The 17355-nt window shown below is 34.2% G+C and overlaps 1 pseudogene; it reads left to right on the top strand.

Moving 5' to 3' along the window:
• Window positions 1-1561: 1561 nt before the first annotated feature.
• Window positions 1562-12839, top strand: LOC132062315 (protein THALLO-like; annotated as a pseudogene).
• The last annotated feature ends 4516 nt before the right edge of the window (window positions 12840-17355 follow it).

The raw sequence follows: 17355 nt of genomic DNA on the forward strand, positions 1-17355 counted from the left end.
TTTACTTGAAAAGTATATGTAACAAATCACACAATTAGTAATTAAAAGTCATAATATATAATTTATTAATTTACTAGGAATAAAAGCTATAAATACATAGGTAATGAGTAATAGAATAAGAAATATTATCTAGTTTAAGTAATAAATAAGTAGTAATGTGAGGGTAATATTAAAATAATAGTATCATAGTAACAATACTTATAAATAATAGTAGCAATATTACTAACATAGTAGTGAATAGAAAGGATTTAGTTCGTTAATAAATTTAAAAGCCCAAGGAAATAAATTGGAATAAAAGAAGGACAAAATTGGGTGTCAACAGGTGCAAATATACCCCTCAACTTTGTGATTTAGAGCAGCTATACCCTCGTTAAAAAAGTGGTGCGTATACCCCGCCGTTACACAAATGGTGCTGTCGTTGCACAAATGGTGCAAATATACCATTATCACTGACATAATTTTTTTAAAATCATTTAGCTTATATTTTAATTTAAAAAAATGTCACGTGGCTTTAGAAAAATAAGTCTACCTATTTTTTTTAGTAAACTTATTTTTTATAGGCACGTGATAAACAAATATGTCTACCCATTTTTTTAAACGAACCAAACCCAATCTACAAGAAAAAAATTATCACGTGTCTTTAAAAGAATACATCTATTAAAAAAAATTGGGTAGACTTTTGTTTTAAAACCACGTGACATTTTAAAATTAAAACATAAGCTAAATGATTTTTAAAAAATATTTCATCAACAAAAAGGGTATATTTGCACTATTTGTGTAACTGCAGAGGTATATATACACCACTTTTCCAATGAGAGGTATATCTGCTCTAAATTACAAAGTTGAGGGGTGTATTTGCACCTTTTCCCTCATTATTATCCCTCTCCTATTATCTTATTCTTCCATTTTATTATTATATGTTGTTTCGTTCGTTTCAGTTATCATATTATTTGTTGTTGTTGCTGTTCTTCTTTTTATCTTCATTATTTTCAATAGGACTCTTCTCCAATTGTATTTCCTTTTCATACCTGGTTTGATATGGTTTATTTGAGTCGAGGTATCTGAAACAATCTCTCTATCTTCACAAGATGAGGGTAAGACCGCATACACACCACCCTCCCAAAATCTTATTTGTGAGATTATACTGAGTATATTATTATTATTCCTTTAATAAATGACACACATATTTTCTTTCACTTACTTATAATTAATTAATATATTTTTTACTTAAATTATATAATTATAGTAAACTGATATTATTTGGGGTAAACACCTAACAAAAAAAGGAAAGAAAAAAAGGGAAACAAAACCATATTGAGAAGTTTCTAGGAGAAAAAGAAAATATAACCAGAAACAAAAACAAAAAATAATAGAAAAAGAAAAAGAACACAACTTGGAAAAATAGGTACTCAATCTTTGCCTACAACTCGCCGTCACAACTCTCACTTCCCTTTGAAAGCCATTGAAACTCTCTTTATTTCTTAAATTTTCTTAAAACAATTCTCTTGAAAATAAAGGGTTTAATCTTTTTAGGGTTTTAGCTTAAACCCTTTGCCTAAAAAATGGGAAAGAAATCAGGAAGTTCAAGAAGAAGGAAAACAACCCTCCAAAAAAATCAAAACTTGATTTTATAATGAAGATGATGATATGATGAATGATGCTATTGATGCCTGTAAGTTTTTTTCCTTTCTATATACTCTTATTTAATTGATACCAAAAATAAATATGCAAAAAAAAAAAAATGGTTTTTTTTAGTTATAAATTTTCTTTTTTTGAGTTCACATAGGAAGAAGAGCAGTGATGTAGCTAAAAATTTTGAGGTTATGGGTTTTAAATTCTAGAAAATGCAGCATACTAGGTTCTTGATAAATTATTTGTACATATTAAGTGGATTTGTAGATACAAAACTTGATTTTACAATGAAGATGATGATATGATGAATGATGGTATTGATACCTGTAAGTTTTTTCCTTTCTATGTACTCTAATAGGTACAAAAAATATGCAAAAAATGGTTTTTTTAGTTAGAAATTTTTAGCTAGAATTTTGAGTTTATGGGTTCTAAATTCTAGAAAAGACAACTTATTGGGTTCTTGATAAAATATCTATAAATATTAAGTGGATTTTAAATAAAAATAATAGGTAAATACAATTGAGCTATTAGGTTTTGCCGAACATTAGAAAAGTTGCCTCTTTATGTTTAATATTTTTGTGTTACTGATTTATTTGGTTTAATTGTAGTTCATGAAGAGAGAGATATCATTCCACTGAAGGCTAATGAATAGATACAGAAAACAATTTGCAAAAAATGTTTTTTTAGCAGAAAACTACTTTTTTGAGACCACGGGGGGAGGGAGAGCGAGAGGCTTAGCTAGATTTTTGAGTTTGTGAGTTCTAAATTCTAGAAACACAGCTTACTAGGTTCTTGATAAATTATTTATATATATACACAAAAACATGGTTTGAGCCAACGCTGTTGGGTTCTGCCGAAACCGTAGGCGTAGCTATAGCTCCGCCCTAAGGGGAGACGGAGAGAGTATCAGGAAAAAAAAATGCTTTTTATGTTAAAGATTTTCTGTGTTACTGATATCTATTTGGTTAATTACAGTTCATGAAAAGAGAGATATCATTCCGCTGAATGTTAATGAAGATTCTGCGAGTCGGATGAGGATAATGAGCATCCCGTGTATGATCTTAAGGTGATGCTGGGTTTTCTTTTCCAACTTTTATGTTCACACTGAAGGCTTATAAACTTTATTGAGTAATTAGAGTATTAATTTGATATAAAACACGTCAACTAATTGCTCAAGGTTGGGGAACTGTTTATTTTTTTACAGGAGGATGAAGATGAGGAGGATGAAGACGACAACGACGACTTGATGATGCTAAACTTCTTGGCCTTGGTGCTAAAAGTATGCAATTAAATTCGAATTTGTGACTGCTTTTTTTTTTTTTTTTTTTTAAAATTGAAAAGAAATAATTTAGCTGAACAACCTATCTTGTTTCTTTGTTTTGAAATTCTTCTCTGATATACCCTTTTAATGCTTCTGAAGGCAACATATAGCGTATGATTAGTTTATATTTATTTTAGGAGCTTCTGTGCTAAAAAAAGGAAGCAGAAGAGAAATATAGCAGCTTTTAGTTTTTTAATTGTCATTAAGATTTTGAAAATGCACGTGGTGTGGTGGTTAGTATTCATGCAATTCTAGTGTTTGATTACTGAATTGATGCTAATTAGGCTGGAGATTGAATATTAATGGTGTGTTCGAACTGTGTAATATTGCATGAAGCTCAGTAGGTCTAACCATTTAGCTACTATTTCTATTGTGATTCCTAAATTTGAGTTTTCTGCACTGGGCTGCTGCACCTTTTTTCATCCTCATAGATTGATTGAATTAGTAAGCTGTTGGCTTCCTTCTAATTCTGGCTTTTACATTTCATTTGGTTCTCGATCTCTTTTGCTTGCCTCTTTTTGGCGTCTTTCCTTGGATCTTCTGATTGGGGAACCTCTTAATATCTAATTTGAGTACCTATTTTTTAATTTAGTTGCAAGGACACAGAAATATTTAAAAGCTACTTTGGGTGGGGTTGAGGATGAAATGCATGATGAAGCTGAAGAGGAGAAAGAAGAGAGGCCTCTGTGGGGAAGAGGAAAGAATATCTATTATCAACAGAAGGAGGTAGCATTTCGCCTAATTATTTTTTTAACTTCTATGTTCTATGACATTATATATGGCATGCTTGGAGAAACCAATACTTTACTGGCTCTGGAAACAACAATGTGATGTCAGAGGAGTGATCTCTTCATACTGTTTCAACAGTACATGTAACATAGTTCTTCAACATTTTTGTTTTGGTAGAATGTTGAGGTAGATTCGAGTGATGAGGACCTTATCGCCGAGGAGGAGGCAGAGGTGTTGAGAATGCAGCAGAAAAAAGCCAAATCCTTATCTGCAGCAGATTTTGGTATTGAAGATGATGAAGAACCCACATTTGAGGTGAGAAATTCAATTTCCATACAATGTCCATTCAATGATTTTTTCCTATTCTTTTGAGGTCGGAAGTAGAATCTTATGGGGTAACATTGCAGGAAATTTTGGCCCAAGGAAAACCTGGATCAGCAGTTTCTGCAGATGGAGAAGCCAAAAATGAAGCTGGCACGGCTTATGAGGAAGTGCAGAAGGATTTGAATGCGTTGACAAAAGAAGAGCAAATGGATGTTGTCTATAGGTGAGTTTCTCTGTCCTGCATATTCTAATTTCATGGCAAAATGTTGCTTCCTTTAAATTCGATTGCTTGTCATTGACTCATTGTCAACGATGTTATGTAATGTAGAGGTGGCACATAAGTTACAATTACTATCATTTGCCACAATTATTGCTAGCATTTTTTATTAAGTTTAAATTCAGATATATATCAGTACGATTCTCAACAATTGGGAAAACAAATAGAAGAGAAAGAAGCGGGTGATGAATTAAGGTTTGGTACTGAAAATACAGTTACCAGTTTCAAAAAAAAAAAAAAAATTTGGTACTCAAAATATATGCTTAATTTTACTGCTAAAGGTTGTGGAAGCGAGAGGCGGAGCCGATTCGAAGCTTGTGGGTTCGGGGTTCTAATTCTTTAAAGTTGCTGGGTTCTTAATTAATAATTTGTACATATTTGACAAAATTTTTAATACAAATATATAGTTCGGACAAAGCTACCTGGAAACAACCGAACCCACACCCGAAGGGCTCACCCTGTGTGGAAGTTGACAAAGAACAAAAACTGCATGTGTAGTTCGGACTCAATAATGACAATACTATTTGAGACTCATCTCTACAATGTCCTCAAGTTGACCATTTAAAAATGGATCATGATATGTGTCGTGTCAGAGGCTTCAGTATGAAGTTCTGATTGTTAGTAGCTGTCCCTGTTGGATGTTTGATCTGCATGGGGATGGCGGACTTGAGGTTATTGAACACCGTACTAAGCAGAAAAGCTTACTGATGAAGATAGGGAGATTGAATATCGATGACACATTTTTGATTATGCTGTGTGGGGGACCCGTGATAGGTGCAACAGAAGAAAGCCAGAAGATGCATGACTTGCGGCTCATTGTTATCTATGGCTTCACATTTTTTATGAGGAAGTTGATTATATGTCTAGGAAGTACAATATATTACAGAGGTAAAGTGGTAGGACAAGAGTGCATGTACCTTAGAATGCCAGAAGATCTTGAAAAGTGATCCGCTGGATTTTAGTAACCTCTGCGTCTATTTTCTTAAATGTGCCTCATAAGCTATTGTTTGTACCAAGACCATGTCGAACAAGGAGAAAAGTAGGCTTCTGGGAAGCAATTGAATCACAAAATCAAGTTGCTGTTAAGTGTTCAGGGGTAGCTAGCTGTAGGGGGCATGGGATTACGGGGGAATCAGTGAGCTACTTCAAAGGTGTCGATGTGTTACTTCAGCAAGGGAGAATGAAATGGAGCTTTCACGAGATCTGGGGACTCACCTTGGAGTTAAGTACACTGAGTTGAGATTATGAAATAACTAGTCAGCTTCCTGGACGAGATTACCGAATATGTAGTGTACAGGATCACAAATGTTCAGCTGAAATGTCTGTACGTTCCGTCCCTGGCAGTTGTCTTCTTTTTATGGCATTCTACATTGCATGCTTGTGATTAATTAGAATCCAAAATAAGAATCTTCAATATGTGTGTCTGCTTCTACTGTCATTGGCTAGATATTATCTGGTACGTAGCAAACATTTATTATTTGCAGGGCTAGATTATGCTTCTGACTCAATCCTCTCTAAAAAAAAAAAAAAAGTTATGCTTCTGATGCTATGATCTTCTTGTGGTTACAGTTCTGCACCTGAATTGGTTGGTTTGCTGTCTGAGCTTGGTGAAGCGCTTGAGGAGCTCGATAACAAAGTTGATCCCCTATGCAACAAGGTATGGGCATTCTGAAGTTCCACTAACTACATGTCAGTCGTTATTATGCTATACATACCTGAAGCTGCTTTGGAAGATACTTGTCTAAGTGCTTCTCGCAAATGCCAAATTGTATTTAAATTGTGAAATCCACATCTAATTTTGACCTGCTTGGCTGTGGTACCTTTCAAACAGTTTTGGGGTTCTCCAGTGACAAAATCTTTATAGTTAGTTACATGGGCTCTGTTACTGATATAAAGATGTTCAGCTGAAAGGGTAAAATAATGAAAGGTTTAGAAATGACTGGTTGGGGTAGTATTAAATGACAAGTATAGTTAACGATTGAATTAGCTGCTCTCCTGGTTAGAAACTGAATGCAGCTTTTGCTAAGATAGTTTATCTTGGAATGATATTGCACCTGTCAGCATTTAACTTCATTTTTCTCTATTAAGATTAATGGAGAGATTATGGTAAAAGGCGGGATGCACTACATTGAGGAGTGAAGAAGCTGCTTCTGCTGTCATATTGCCAAGCTATCACCTTCTATCTTCTTCTCAAATCTGAGGGACAACCAGTGCGTGATCATCCAGTCATTTCACGCTTGGTGGAGATCAAGAATCTGATGAATAAGGTTACAACTCTTATCTCAGGATTCAAACTACGAAACATGGCCAAGTTACTGCTTGCCTGTTTTTGTTAATTCTGTTAATGATGACATTCTTTGCTGGAAAATCAATCACTTGATTATGTGGTCCAGATATGCATAATTGATGAGATGACTGCTTTAAATACAAATATCTACTAAGCAAATTGAGCTCACCTACCCATTTAAATACATTTAGTTGCTTGACCACCTCATATGGTAATATCAGTAGACTTGCAATATAAAGGTAACGTTAGCTGTTAAACCTGGAAAAGGTTGAGACAACTATAACTAGTGTAGTTATTTAGCTCACGGGAAAGTTAGAGGCCACTTGTTAATACTTATAAAGAATAGCTCTATGTTCGATAAGGTTTCAGTTTTTTAACCACCCTCGTAAAAAGTCCGCTAATCTGTCTGCATCTGGGCTATTTCTTCATTAGTTCAGTGTAAAAAGTATCTTACTGGTAATCTACAACAACATACCCTATTCCCACAAGTGGGTCTGGGGAGGGTGGGGTGTACGCGGACCTTGCCCCTACCTTTGTGGGGTAGAGAGGCTGTTTCCAGTAGACCCTCAGCTCAAAAAATTGTTTTACAGAAAATGATTTGAAAGAAATGCAAGAGTAAAACAACTCTTTTCCATTACATTAGAAGCTCTATGATGTCTTTCTCACCTTGTGTCCCACATGACTGCACATGGATAACTGCCTATGCTTTCTTTTCCGCCCCTCTTTTAATCCCCACATCCCAAGCCCTCCCCCCCCCCCCCCACACACACACACCCACACCAATAGTTTGCAGCAGCATCCTGTATTATCTGTTCTCCCAACAAAACATTCAGCATTAGATTCCACACTTCTGCCACAAGTTTTCGATGCAAAGAAAGATGATAGGCATCTTCCATTATCTCTGAAGATCCATCGATGCCTCTGCAAAATATTCAGCCCTAACAAATGGATTAATTTTCTTTGGTGTTCTGCTGTTCTGCAGACCCTTCTGCAGTTAATGTAAATAGATATAACAGTCACTAATTCCTACCACCCCAAACTGTTTTGTCATTTTCGTACCAAGTATCCTTCCTTTTACATTGTTTTACAAGAAGTTAAATCCTCAGTTTCCTACTCTTGCATAGTTCTTCTTAAGTGAATACCCCATAAAATAGTCTCCAGCCTTCTTATTACTTCAATTTATAGACTAAATCTGTCTGTCTTGCATGCTAGCTAAACTGATACATCAAAAAGTTATATGGGGACTTCCGGGAAGGGATTTTTTAATTCTCGAACTTGGAGAATTTGAAGTGGAAATAATATGTAAACTGATCATAACCTAACATATCAAATTTGTCAATCGTGTACTGAATTAACGCACTTAGCTTGTGTAGATGCTAAACGATGTTGCCAAATAGTTGTTAAGTCCTCTCCTGGTTCTTCTGCTTTCTTTAGTTCTTGGCTAGCTTCAATGCGCATACCTTGCTCCCTCTTCCTATCTTTCTTACAAATTAATTTATGCAGATGAAAGAACTTGATGGAAACCTTCCTTCTGAACTAGAAGACTTTATGCACAAGAATGTTGATAATGTAACTGGTGTAAAATTGGCGGGAAGGAACTTGGATTCTGAACCTCTCCCCATTAACAAGCCTTCTGTGGCATCAACTGATATTCAAGAAAAAGAGGTAATTTCGAGTTTGATTCATCTTATTTTGTTGCTCAAGCATCATCCTTCTTTTTATATTTAAATTTGGGCTGACTTGAAGACCTTTTATACTTTTTATTAAGCAACTGTTTAAAATTTAGTCTAATTCTTTCCGTTGTTTTAGCCTCATGAAGCTGAGTTGGTGGAGGCAAATGGTTTAAAGAGTCAACGGAAAAACGATTCAAAACGCAAACGTAAGGTAAATGGTATATGTATATAAGCACACCATTGTTCTGCTTATCAACCATCAGCAGTCGAGTGTGTCACTGTTACAATACGAATCAAGTATCAGCAGACTAGTGCCAATTTCATTGTCATTTTTATTTCTAGCAACTGTTTCACCCATGCTCCTATTTGCAAGACAACCGGACCTCTTCTTTTTTTTTTTTTTTTGTAATACCCGTAAGATGTAGACCAAATTATCTAACATTAAAGATTTGTGGCAGGACGATCAAGTTGGTATCCAAAGCATGGAAATGTTAAAAGTGAGAGCTGCCCTTGAGGAAAAATTGAAGCACACAGGTGTCTTAAGTTCCATTGCACATAAACATGAAAAACAAAACAAGCGCTCGCGACTACTGAATGGGTATCAATTGCTTCACAATATATTGCTCCATTTACCTCTTCTGGTAATCTACATAACTTAATGTTTACATGAAACCACTGATGGGAAGTCCAATGAATTATATGCAGATCGTTGGCAACACCTGATGATTTTGATGATGATGCCATGGGTGCTGGAGATGATTGTGAGACACGAAGTATAAACAAGCTGTCTAGGCTTGTAACTCCTCAAGTAGCAAGACCGAAGGTGTGGATCATAAATGCTCTAATTCTCTCTTCATTTTGTTGATTTTCATGTAAATAAATATCACGTCTTTTTTTTCTTTGTCAAAAAAAAAAAAATCCTTCTTTTATGTGCATGTATGCAACTGCATTGAGATTGATTCTCTCTGTACTTGTGGAGTTTGACAGTCTTTTCAACTTCTGTCTCTGTATGATTGGCAATAGAGTTTCCCTTTTTTCCTTTATTGGTGGTCACTTAACTGTTTTCCCTTATTGCTTCTTGCCTCTTTTATAGCAATTCCCAAGTATTTGAAAAAAGAAACCTGTTTGCCCTTGATATATTGTAAATGGCCAATTGATTTGTGATGGAGGGAGATATCTTTGCATGTATTCCAAAGAAGATACCCCTTTAGGATGTCGTAATTGAATGAGGTCGTAATTTATGTTATTTGAGTCGTATTCAGCTGCATTTTGACTGGATGTTATTGTTAAATTTTTAATTTCCCAGTGTGCTTACCAGAGTGAAGACAAATGTGTGTTCTATTGTTTGATGTTATAGTTTCCTAACTTGTGGCAATTAGGATTATTTAGAAAGCCTTCATGTTTGGCACATGTTGTGTTTAGCTGCTCTTCGTCTTCGAGTTCCAAAAATCTTGATATACTCTTTCATAAATATCACTATTACGAAATCAAAGAAATACAGCGCAGAATAATAGTGCAAGCAGTTCTTACTTATGATATTGCCTGCAAAATTTGCTTTATGATACACACTTCTTCTTTCCTGTTTCCTCGGTATTATATATGTGTTTGTGTCTTATTTTCTCCTTATAAAAAAGATGTATATATTTTTGGTTTATCCATATGCATATGATATCCGAAACCTATTGGCAACTGCATATGGGCCATTAAAGGGGGAAACACTCCCTACGAGGAATTCTCCAATCCCAGGGCTCGAACTTGACAACTATATCTGTGTTTGTATTTTACTTCTGTTAAAGTGGATTGTTGTTACAGTTATTTTTTTCCTTGCATTGAATTCTTTTCTGCTTTCAAAATTCTTTTAGTATGTCTCCTGTGATTTAACCTAATTAGATGTATTATAATAAGTTTTGTTCCTTTGGAAGGTAATCTCTGGTGATGATGATTTACCAAAACGGGATGACATTGGAGAAAGGAGAAGAAAGCATGAAATGAGAGTTCTAGCTGGAGCTGGGGTTGAACCTTTCGATGATGTCAAAGATGAGCCTGGTGACCATGCAAGCGATGATGTTGGTGCTACTTCTGACGATAGTGAAATGGACTCAGATTTGGAATACTACAGAGAAGCCGAAAAGCAACATTCAGCTAAGATTGCTGCTAAAGAAAAGATGTATTCCAGGTTAGACTCAATATTGTTCTAAGATTGTTAAAGCAAAGCTCATAAAAGCATGCTAAACTGCTTTCATGTCAAAAGATTTCGAGGATGCCCATGGCAATATGGATTTTTATGTATTATCCTTATAATAGCCTGTTTTGCCAAGCTTTTAGAGAAAATATAAGTGCTTTTGAGCAACAACATATAAGTTGTTTTTCAGAAGCTAAAAAAGTAACTTTTCCCCAAAAGCACTTTTTAATATTGGCCAAGCACAAGGTACTGCTCTAATATTGGCAAAAGTGCTTCCAAATTGATTAGCCAAACACAAACTACTACTCTCCAAAAGTACTTTCTCAAAAAGCACTTTCCAAATAAGCAGATTCTGAAAGCCTGGCCAAATAGGCTATGTCTCCTGCATTTTGTTTCTCTAGTTCAATGGGATTCCCGTCTCTTATCTGCTTGGCTATTTTCTGTTAGTGCATACCCCAGAACCCACATTCATTTTGCTCACTTTGATTCACTTAAATCACCATAATTTGCCACCGTAGATCCCCAGCTATGCCGTTAGAGCCAGAAAACCTTCTGGATGGAAAGCGCCAGATAAATGTCCAGGTATGACATTAGCTTTGCTGCCAGTTGCAATCATGACATTGCTTTTCTTTTTTGGTTTCACTAAAGATAATCAGTTCTTTATCTTCTAGATGGAGAAAAACAGGGGCCTTACTCGTAATCGTAAGAAGCAAGATAAAAATCCAAGGAAGAAATACAGGGTAAGTGGCTAAAGCAGAATGCTTTGTGCTTGAAATAACTAAATTTCTGATATAACAATGTTGTTGAACTCTGTCTATATCTCTCTCCGTAAAACATGAGAGAGCTCCAGAAACGTAGGGAAGGACAAGTTCGGACAATTAAGACTAAAAGGTCCTTATGGTGGAGAAGATACAGGAATTAATGCTGCAGTGTTAGTCGAAATATCCGATTTAAGGGGTAAGTTCTCCAGCTTGCCCACAGGGCTTTCGGTTAGTGGTAAGAGCTCTTCATGTCTTGAGTTCGAATGCTCCACAAACAAAAAAAAAAAGCTAGTATTTAAGTGGAGAAAGGTAGCTGAACCTTGCATCACACTGGTCCACGGGGATTTATCAGTTATGAAAAAAAAAAGTTTGTGTTTCTACACCTCGAGTATAAGAGATGGTATTCTTTTTTCAGGAAGTCCTTTTCTGGTGTGGTTAAATGTAGTCTTTTAAGTCGTCCTTCAATTTTGTTCCCTGGAAAAGGGGGAGTGATATAAGATGAATGTAGCTGCTTCTGTTTCTTTATTTAAGTTTTTAATTGTCTATCTCATATTGGTCTCCAGCTTACATATAATTATAATGGCTAGCTTATAATTTTCTCAAGCAATATTTTGCAATTAAACATTATTTAAATTAATGATAACTTCATTACTATTATTTGAAAATGTCCAGTATTATAGGTTGTTGGCAGGGTTTTTAGATAAACCAGACTTGGAAGTTCGTTACGGTATGGGATGATTCGACTACAATGAAGATGTTTCTTCATTTGCTTTCTGTCCAAATATGAGCAAGGTTATGTAGGTGGTAATTAATACAACTCCAAGTCGATGTGCCGCCTGCTTTGCATTTAACATCCAGCTTTATAAAAAATATATAGTAAGGCTCTATTTGATTCAATTTGTCTCGGATGAAAAAGTCTCGGATAATCGCATTTTTTCCTATGGCGCTGGATTCTACTTAAGGAGCTGCTCATGCCCTAAAACTTGTTCGTAACGCCTGAAATACAAATTTTTGGTTAGCTTTAGGAGATAATTTTTTTGTAAAAGATCTTTTCACTAGCAAAACTTCAGTTAATTACCGGAAAAGGGATTCTGGAAGTCGAGGTCACTAAGCTAAATTTTTATATATATGGACATCTATTTGTGCTAAAGTCAAAGTCGGGATCATTAAGAGTGCATAACCGTATGGATGAGCCCACACTTACTCGTCAATTTAATCCAAATTTAAGATTTTTAAAACTTTTTTCAAGTATCGTATGTTCAAACATAACTTCAACTTTCAAATATCAACACGTTAATTTCAAAAATCACATTTTTTTTCCTTCAATTTCAACCAACTTTGTGTTCAAACGCCTACTTAATTATTGGGAAATGTGGAAGGGTAGTTAGAAGTTGAAAGGTGAAGCCTAAGATTGAAGACAAGACTTGATCTTTGGATTCTAGCAACATCAGTCCTGAAGGACAGCACTACTAAATGTGGAAATGGCTGTGGCTGACTTACTCCAAGCAGAATTGTATTGGATGATGTGCTTTTCATGCTGTAGGAAAAACACAGAAACATGTCACCAATTTGGAGCGTTTGTGTATAAAGCTTGTTAGTGATGAGGAAATGGGAGATTTAGTTTCGGTCTATTGCAAATGTTATTTTAATTGAACACCTTTTACTAGAGAGAATCAATTACAAAGAACATATAAAGTTTGTAAATAAAATGTAAAATATTTGTAAGATTATTCTTTTCATTCAAAGCCCGCCCTCGCACCACGAATAATAGCCTACCGATGCATGAGGGTGGGTGTGGGTTGTGGTGGTTGAGGGTGGTGTTGGATTGACATCTCACCGAGGGCGGCTCAACTTGATTGGTGGCCTAAAGTCAAATTTCAATATGAGGCCTAAAGTTTTTTTTTTTTTTTGATAAAAATTAATTTGCATATATATTATTTTATGTAAGTATTTTTTTCTAGCCTTTTAAATGCAAAATTTTTAATTGTTATTTTAGGATTTTAATAAGGAAAGAAGTGTCATGCATATATTAAAAACGCAAATATAAAACATTCAAATTAAAAAGAAAAGAACCGAAAGAGTATCAATAGTGTTAGAACAATAGAACCAAATTCTAAAATTTGATAAATCCTGATATTACGACAAAATTTCACTATTTCGATTTGCTTGTTGCTATGCCCAACAACCCAAGAAAAAATGAGTGCAATTTGATGTATTACAACCCTGTTTTGTGAGAATAAATAATTTAATATAGGAAGAAAAGAGCATAAACAAAAACTTTTTAAAGGAGCAGTTAAAAAAAAAATTGGATTGTATAAAATTACCTCATATATATATATACACTTTAAATTACATCAAAAATTGTTCTGCAGATCTTATACCCTTTTATTGTAATATTTACTATTTTTTTAAAAAAAAATTAACACATAAGACCAACTTTTACAATATTCATTAATATGGCCTAAAGCAGTTGCTCCATCTGCTTGACCCGAGCCGGTACTGCCTCCACTAGGAAACTGAGGACAACCAAAGAAACGCTCAATGTTCGTGTACTATTATTCATAATGTAAATTCTTCTTTCTTCGCATTTGCCTAACTTATTTTACGGACTTTTCACGACTTATTATTTCAAAAACACTCTTCTGAATTTAACAAAATGGGGGCGGATCTATCTGGTTTAATCTAGTAATATCAGTGGAGTCTCCCATAATAAGTGTATGTTGATTGATTATGTTCCCTTTACTTCCCCTTCCAGATCCCTAATTGAAAAACATTAAATAAAAGTTAATAGTCAAAAACACAATACAAACTATCACTTTTTGTGTGTTTACATCTCAATTTACTACGTTTCATCTAGAAGAGGATCAAGTCCTAAAGAGAGGTAGGTATGCTTATAGGTTCAAGAACTGCTTTCATTAAAGAAGCATTTACAGGATTACTATTAGTCCATCCTAAAATATTGTTTTAAATGAATACTCTCATAAATCACGATTTAAGTAGTCTTATTTTCGTTTTTATCTTTCCCAAAAAGAGTGTTTTTTTCTATATTTAATAAGGTGATAATTGAATTCGCTGACAAATTTATAACCACGAGATTCAAGGACACTTTAGTACATTATATACATATTTAATTTATAATGAGATTGAAGAACATTTTAGTACGTTATATGCTTTTTTATGATGATTGCCCTTCATTTGGAGTGGTCTTTAATTTTTGCCCTTTAAATTGGTGGTTTATAAGTTTTGTCCTTTCGCGCTGTCTTAGATTGTGGGTTAGGCAATTTCGATAAAAAAAAAAAAAAAAAAAAATTCGCAAAGCGAGAATTAAGACGGTACATAATTTGGGCCAGAAATTTGTACGCGTGTAGTCTTCACTAAAGGCGCAAATTTGCAAATTCGGCCATGGATAAATTACACACTGTGGTGCTCAAATTACGCTTTAAAGGCAAAGTTAAAACATTTTACGAAGTTAAAAATTAAAGACCACCCAATAAGGCAATCCCGCAAATTGCCCCATTATATCTCCTTTCGTTATTTTATTTGCCCACTTTGGACTTTTCATCGTTTAAGAAATAATAAATTAAGTGCATAATTTACCAACGTACCCATATTAATTGGTGCATATTTTTATTGGATTTGAAAAATAATTTGAAGGAAAGATTTAATCTATGCAGAAAAACGAGTAAAAAATAAATTGTTTTTCTGATATCTTAAAGTGAATAGAGGGAGTACATATTTAATTTTAGAACTACAAGATTCAAAAGTCTCTCTTTATTTCTTAAATTTCGTATCTAGTCAAAATCTAAGACATTTAAATGAGAGGAAAGCAATGTTCAAACTTTTAGTAAGGCATCAGAATTTGATTAATTCTTCTAATAATGATTTAAATAAATATCTGTAAAAAGCGAAATCAATAGTTAATCAATCAATATAATGTGGAGTTTACTAAACTACCTACACTAATAGCCCTACTTATTATCATCTTTTTTGGAAAATTGAAGACGAATTAAAAGAGAAGCCTTCTTTAATACTAAGCGTAGTTGAAAACACTTAACAATTTTATCATAAATTATGACAATTACTTTGACAAATTTCTTGTACTAAGAAGGATCCAAGTTTCTTTTAAAATTTAGTTAGTACATCCATGGTGATTTCGTTACTGAAGATGAGACTGCTAGATAGGAGGTTGTGGAGGACTCGATTAGAATAGAAGGTAGTAGGTGCTCACTTATTCTCTTGCACTAGTGGTCGTAGTTGCTCTATCGTTTATTGCCCTGTGATTCCTGCTTATATTTGTTGGCTCTTCGCTCTTGTTATTTCTTATTTTTTGCATTATTCTGATATGCTTGTCCTTATCTGACTCTTTTGTCTTGTTTCTCTCTGGTGAGGTCTTTCGAAAATCCCTCCTCTAGTGGGAGTAAGGCTACTGTACTCCTTATAGGCACGTTTGGATTTCAGGTATGTTGTTGTTTTGTTGACATCCATACAAACAAAACAATATATAATCCTTTCGATCCTCCATTCATGCCGTTACCAACGGTGACATCCACATCTCGTTTACCAACTCAGTCCAAAATGATCGATTCACAATCACCAAGTCACACAACACCACAAAATCATCAAAATAACAACACAAAAAGAAGAGGAAAAACGTGCTAAAATAGTTATGTTTAAATGGGTAATAGCGAGTTTGATTCTTTAATTATCGTAAACTTTGATTTTGATCGCTATGATATATGACTAACCATTTAAATCAAATGTTCTGAAGGACACCTTCAGTTTATTGAAATGTTATTTTTGATCCCTTTACGTAAAAATTTTTTTAGTATACATCACCCTCAAATATGGAATAACATTACAAGTTTAACATAACACATGAGTAATTTAATGATAAACCCATTAATACTTTAGGAATATTGTGATTATTCACAAGCAAAACACCAAAAGAGAAAAGTTAAGCAAACCTAGTCAGATTAGTAAGGACTAAAATAAAAATTTATCAATAAACAAGAGACCACTAAAAAGGCTAATTTACCCTTTTCAAAATTTTAAAATTTAAAATTTAGTTGACCGACGTTTCACACAAACAGTTATATAAATAAATATTGATCCTCCATTTATGCTGTGTCAACGGTCACATGCCCACAACTCGTTACCAACTCAGTCCAAAATGACCGATTCACACAACATCACCAAACCAAAACAACAAACAATACCTGAAATTCCATTGGAAATCATCAGTGACGAAGAAATGGCGTTAATCGAAGCTGCTTTTTCCGCCACCCCTCATTGGTTACGTCACCATCACGCGCTTCGGCTCATTTTAAGAACAATGTTAGGTCAATTACTCTGTTATCGAAACGGAGTTTATCGAGTTGTGGTGGTTCGTCGCAGCAAAGTGATGCGGTAGTTGTTGATGTAGAAGATTCTGGAAGGTTCCAGAAGAGGAATAGAGTTGTTGTTGTTGATTCGTTATTACAACGGTTTCGGAGGAAAAGAGGATTGTCGGTTACTGATATTACTGCTACAGTATGATTTTCAAAACTTTATACTCCTTCTCCGTCAATTTATGTGATACTTTCCGATTTTTGAGATTCAAATTATGTAAACTTTGACTAATAATTTAAAAATGTATTTTTTTCATCTTATTGATATGAGAAGAATGGCAACTTATAGGATTCATAGTATGAATTTCGAAACTTACTAACTTTGTCTCAATTTATAGGTAACTTTAGTTTTTTTTGGAGATTCAAACTGTGTAAACTTCGAGTAATACTTTAAGATGTATTGTTTTATCCGAGAAGAATTGCAACTTATAGTACTTTTCGTAAAGTTTTTGAATATCTAAATTTTAATTTTAGAATATTGAGTTGATCTAACCAATTTAGCTTCAAATATTGATTTGCCACAGAATGAATTTTCATTTTTTTTTTTTAAATGCAATTTGGTGTAGTTATGTTACAATTTGATGTCTTTTGATGTTGTAGTTTGAAAAACTGTGGTTTCCTGATGTTTCACTGTTTGAATGCTTAGAGGAATTTCGAGTTTCGAATTTCTAGAGCTTTATTATCATCAGATCTCCTGTTTTATATGACTTATTTGACTGATCATATAGTTTAAGGTAATAATTTGACTTCCTTTGTTAGGTAGCATGTGGACAAAAAAATCG

This window comes from Lycium ferocissimum, chromosome 7 (assembly GCF_029784015.1).
Source record: "Lycium ferocissimum isolate CSIRO_LF1 chromosome 7, AGI_CSIRO_Lferr_CH_V1, whole genome shotgun sequence".
Classification (NCBI taxonomy): Eukaryota; Viridiplantae; Streptophyta; class Magnoliopsida; order Solanales; family Solanaceae; genus Lycium; species Lycium ferocissimum.